This window comes from Panthera uncia, chromosome D1, assembly GCF_023721935.1.
Source record: "Panthera uncia isolate 11264 chromosome D1, Puncia_PCG_1.0, whole genome shotgun sequence".
In the NCBI taxonomy this organism is placed as follows: Eukaryota; Metazoa; Chordata; class Mammalia; order Carnivora; family Felidae; genus Panthera; species Panthera uncia.
In genome coordinates this window covers 10,871,623-10,877,687 of record NC_064808.1, presented here as the reverse complement: position 1 = coordinate 10,877,687, position 6,065 = coordinate 10,871,623, and the positions used below count along the sequence as shown (strand labels likewise).

Genomic DNA, 6,065 nt, shown 5'->3' with positions numbered 1-6,065 from the left:
ACTTCAGGGCACCTGGGTGGCTCAGTTGGTTGAGCATCTGACTTCAGCTCAGGTCATGATCTCATTGTTTGTGAGTTGGAGGTCCACATCGGGCTCTGTGCTGACAGCTGGGAGCCTGGAGCCTGCTTCAGATTCTGTGTCTCCCTCTCTCTCTCTGCCCCTCCCCCTCCCCTCAAAAATAAATAAACATTTAAAAAAAATTTTTAAAAAGGAAAAAAAAAAGATTTCTTGCTGAGCCCCAGGCTCTTTCTTCCTGAGGTATAGCTTGGTGGAGAGCCTTGACCTACCCTCTTGGCTGCCTGCATCTTGTGTTCTGATTACGTGTCCTTTACTGTGGATGGGGTGGAGATAGTGGGGCTAAGAGCCACTCGTCCCAGCAGCATCTCTGAGCTGGTCCCAGCAAATGTACAGTGAGGCTGCCTGGGTCCTTGCAGAGGAGAATCTCCATGTTTCTGAACCAAGTCACTGCAGATGGGAGTTGAACAAAACCAAACTGTTTGCTGACAGCTGAACCATGCAGAGAAAAATTACTGCAACTGACTTTAAAGCACAGCAGTTTATTATATGGCTTTAGCATGATATACCCCGAGGATAAAAATAAATAGAATTGCAATAACAGTTTATAAAATTTTCAGTGATAACGTTATTAGTAATGCTATCAACATTGTTGTTCTGAAGTTGCTATATACATATACACACACTTATACATGATTAGGCAGTTAAGTAAACAATTATGTTAGCAATCTAAATAATTATACTAATGTCATTAGGATCCAAGATTGTCACTGTAAGAGGGAAGAATTACAGATAAAAACAAAGACATTAAATAAAAACCATGTAATCTGAAATTTGCATTGGAAAAGATCAGTGTGAACTCATGATGAATTTTACCCTTAGGAAAAATAAAGTGCAAATGCATGTTTTCAGATCACACATATTTTTCATGTCCAGGCTGGAAAAAACCCAGAAACAATGACTAACCCAGGTTATGATCTCTTAAGCTAATTTCCCAGTGGAAGAAACCATTGCCCTTGAAGAAATGGTTGATTGCAGGTCTGAGAAAGGGAATTAACAAGATAAACCTGGAAGACCTTTTTGAAGCTGAAGGAAAGGAAGTTGTCAAAGAATAGTGGAATCGTGTCAAAGGGCTCAGAAGCTAACATGAAGGGAGTCCCACTGACCAAGAACTCAATGGACAGAAACTTTTCGAAGATGACAAAACCCAAGGGTTCATAATGATACCACAAATATAAAGATCTTTGCTAACCAACTCATTGTTCTGAAAGCTGCTAAGTAAAGGGAAAGAGTTAAGAATTGATTCTGCTTTTCCTGCCCTAATTAATGCTGTCTCACCAAATAAGTATTATGGGACAGTTCTCTAGAGGAGAATTCTAGCTGGTGAATGCAGAAGGAATAACAGAATTAGAATATCACACACATTGGTTTGTGTTCTATGGCTGTTGGACGGCACCTCTCTGGAGCATGGTTTTGAAGGAAACAGCATGGATGGTCCAGCTCACCATGAGGCCAGAAGGTGCTGCTGACAGTGGACACAGACTTTGATTTGGAGCAGTGCTTTGCAAAGGTTGGTCCCTCAGATAGCATCATCGGCATTACCTGGGAATTCTTAGACTCCCAAGAATACTCTAAAAAATAAAGCCTATCAATCTAAACAAAACAAAACACCAATTGTTAATGCACTCCAGCAAATGTCATCAGTGGCTCCTAAAACTGATAGGTGAATAGCCAGCGGGGAACTTTGTAATGGTTGGAAAAGTCTGATGAAAAGTCAGGACCCACGGATCAGTACTGACCATCACAAAAATAGAGATGGTCACACTTTATGTGTACCCTAATGAGATGCACTAGGAAGTTCACAACCACAGTCAGGCAGTGTTCTTGCTATAGAATTAAACCCGATCCTGATTAAGATTCTCCATCTAATTGCAAGTTTGCAGGAAATACAAATTGCAGAAAAACAGGTTAAACAACACATAGGCTTCAGAAAAACAGGTTACACAAATCCAGAATGTGGGAACGTCTATTGGACAATTTTTTTCAACAAATAATTTGAATGAAGATAACGACACGAGTGAGAAATCTTGTTTGAATTTTGATTCAAACAAATCAACCGTAAAGAGGTGCTTACAGGCAGATTAAACCCTGACAGGATGTTCTGTAACAGCAAGAGATTATTAATTATTTTATCCATGTTAATTGCATTGGGTATATTTTCAAAAGTCATCTTTTACAGATACATAATGAAGTGTCTGCAGGTACTATGATACGGTATCTGGAATTTGTTTCAAAATAATCCATACTTGATGGTATGTATTGCGGGAAGGTTTACTCTCTTTTGTGTTTGCCATTCTATCATGGATACTCAAAATTTAAAAGCCTTTTAAAAAATATTTGGAGCATGTTCCCACTCTCCAAGGCAAAGCCAGTCTCCCAATATTGAAGGTGTTGAAAATGCTGACTACAGGGGCTCCCAGCCTCATTTATAGCTAGGACACAGGCACCAGACACAGACTCTACCAATTATATGCGCTGTTCCTTGACTTTGGATAAGCAGCCTGGTGGCCAGGGACTTGGGAGTATCAGCAAGCAGTTCTAGTGGCAACACTTAATATTCTTGATCAGAGGCGTCTGGGCACAATGTAACAATGGGGCTTCCACAGGGCACCTGCAACACGATTAGGGAGATGATTGCATACTAAATAGCATTTAGGCTATATCCTAAGAGACATTCCAGCCCAACTAGAGGGAGATTCAGGTTTTTCACCCATTTTCTATTCGTTTCCTGCTTAAAGAGAACTTCCATGAATTACCACAAGATGGCGGTCTAACACCCCACCATCTGCCGCACATCCTCTTCCAAGCTACCCATTAATGCAAGTGAACCTTACTTCCTTTCTGCTAAAGCCACCCCCACTTGCCTTCTCAAGAATATCACTTTAGCCATTTCCCCCTTTTCCCAGAATCATTGATTTTTCATGCTCTTATTGGGTCATTACCTCCAGCATACAAGACTGTGATTTTTCCTGTCGTAAAAGAAATAACTTCTCGAGTCATTTACACTTCATTCCTTTGCTCCTATTTGTCTGTATTTGGTGTCTCCGTTTCCTCTTTTACAGTTGTCTCTTTAAACAGCTCCAGTCAGGCTTCAGTCCCCCTCAGTTTACGGAGGGGCATCATCAGAGTTTACCGGTAACTTCCACCTTCATACACCCAATGGTCAACAATCAGTTCTCATTTTATTGGACCCATCAGTAGGATTTGTATATTTCTCTTTCCTTGATGGACACACTTGTCTTCAAGGGTTCCCTGAATTCTTCTATTCTAGTGAAAGAAGAAGTGCGAGGAGGAAAAAGGATAGGGGAAGGGAAAGCAGATGTTGAGTGTTCACTAAAATTCAGACACTGCTCACTACTTTATATATAAATTACCTCATTTAGTATTTATAGCAACTGAGTGAGATATGTGCTATTTCTTCAGATTCTGCAGATGACAATGTGCTCCACAGAGATTAATCTCTAGGTGGCTCCATAGAGATTATGGTCTCTAAAACCATTTTCACACTGAAAAACTTGTTGGAAAAATAGCTGATTTCACATTTGGATAAGGCAGATTTTTATAAGACCAACTTTTTTTTTTGTAAGTTCTAGGAAGTTTTTCATTCTACAATGCAAGAAAATGTCTTAAAATTAATGAGGTCATGTCAAATGAACACAGCAGCTGACCTAAAAGGGAAACCACTGACCAAAGTTGTCACAATTTGAGCTCAGAAAGGAGAGTAATGATTGTAGAATGTAGGAGGGTGTTCAATCTGAGTCTACAATGATCCACAGAAAGTTACAGAAAGAAAACATGAATGGGTCTAAAAAAAGTTGATGAGTGTTGTTGGTTCATTTCATTTTTAAAAATCAGAAAATTTCTAATGCTAAATAGCTTTTTTGTTGTTGTTACGATTGTATGTTTGAAGAATTTCAGACCTAATGAAGTCCATGAGTTGTAAATTGAACAGCCTGGTACTCTTCATTTGGATTCAAAATCATCAACATTTGGCACATTTTTAGGCGTCATGCTCCTTTAGCCCTTCACTAGTGTATAAATACAGTGATATTTTCTTATATAACCGCAAAACAGTTGGCTTTAATCAGAAAACTTGGCTTTAATACAATATAATTAAAATATTATTAATACATAGTCCATATTAAAATTTTTCTAATTTATCTCAATAATGCCCTTTATAGCAATTTATTTTTCTGGCAGCTTCTTATCTGTTGACACACTTTGCACTTAACTGCAATCACTTTAGCCCTCTCTAACCTGAGACTGTTTTTCACATTTTCATTTTCATTCATGATGTTGATGTTTTTGAAAAGTGTAGGCCAGTGTTTTTCAGAATACCCCCAATTTGGGTTTGAATGTTCACTCATTAATCGATTCAAGTTATGCGGGACGTACTTGATGTACAAACTCAAGACTGTGTTTTTCTCAATGCATCGCATCAAAGCACAGGATGTTGGTGACTTTGATGGCTTGGCTAGTGGTGTCCACCTCACGAGATTGTGTTTTCTTACGCAAGGAGAGGTGGCGGTAGAATGACACTGATAAAGCCATGTGAAATGTCCAAAATTCTGTTCATTTTAAATATCCTCAGTAGTTGTATGCTCCTAAGACTAGGAGAGAATGAAACATTAGCTACAGAGAGAGGTCTTCTATATTTGCATTTCTTAAGAATCCATCCATTTCGTGCACAATCCCGGCAGCTGGCTCTAGAGCCCAGGGCTTCCCATCACGTGCTTTCTTTCCTTCTTTTCCCCTCCTGGGGTCCCGGGGTCATGCACACCACGCTGAGTGGCCAGTTGTGGGAAGGGGTGAGTAGGCTGCGTGAATGTGGAGGACAAGGCACGTGGACTGGAGAGAGGCACCCAGCACGGCAGGAAACTGAGCGCCCCATGGGACCCTTGAGACAGAACTGGACCTGGTGGAGCACACTCTTCGGAAGCAGTTCCCCCACTGACTGCCCCGGAGGCCCAGTGACATTTATGTCAACATGAAGACTGACTTAAGGCCCAGCTGGCCTGCTGCCAGAAGCTACTGGAGGTACTTGGGGCCAGAACTGGTCCAGTGAGGTCTGCATTCACCCTTGAGCCTGGCCATCAACACTGCCATCAACTTTGCCCTACCACTGCAGGTGGACAGCCTCCAGTCCTTGCAGGTGGCTGCCAGTATGCCCCCTGGGGAGCTTGTAGAGGAGCTGGAACGAGTGTTTCACAAGAACCCCTGACCCAGATCTACAACTCGGCCATCCATCTCCTGTCTTCAGGGTCACACCAAGTAACTGAAAGTAGGCTGGCCATCTTTATACAGCCAGCCCCACACAGCCAGGCCCAGATGTGGCCCCACTTGTACGGAGTTCTGTCACGGACCTCCTACCAGAGCCGTGTAAGAAAAAAAAAACCAGTCCCCTTCACAGCTCAGGGGACTCTGAATTGAGAGGGGGAGCAGTGGGTCTTCCTGTGTCTTCCTCTCCCTACTCCGTTACCCAATAAACTCTTTTCAAATGCTTATTTTTTAATGTTTATTTATTTTTGAGAGAGTGTGCGAGAACACATGTGGGGAAGGGGCAGAGAGAGAGGGAGACACAGAATCTGAAGTAGGTTCCAGGTTCTGAGCTGTCAGCACAGAGCTCTACACAGGGCTCAAACTCATGAACCGTGAGATCATGAGCTGAGCTGAAGTTGGTCGCTTCACTGACTGAGCCATCCAGGCACCCCTAAACAATCATGTGGGGACTGATCGTATGGTTGCTGAGGAAAGGCAGGCTATCCCTACTGAAAATAGTACAGAATTAAGTGGACTAGTCTTTTCCAATATTTATCTAGTTTAGAATGCAAAATATTGCAATCCAGTTTGATGGAGCTATCCATTGTGACATGGGCCTGTGGGTGAACAGATCATACCCATAGATGATGGGATATAATGGGACATTATCAGCAATACACCAAGTAAAATACTGAGATGTGCAACAGCACTGATGTGTCTCACAGGCATTT

The 6,065-nt window shown here is 41.7% G+C and overlaps 1 pseudogene; it reads left to right on the top strand.

Moving 5' to 3' along the window:
• Window positions 1-5,354, top strand: part of LOC125911262 (ribonuclease P protein subunit p20-like) — a 6,001-nt pseudogene extending 647 nt beyond the window's left edge.
• The last annotated feature ends 711 nt before the right edge of the window (window positions 5,355-6,065 follow it).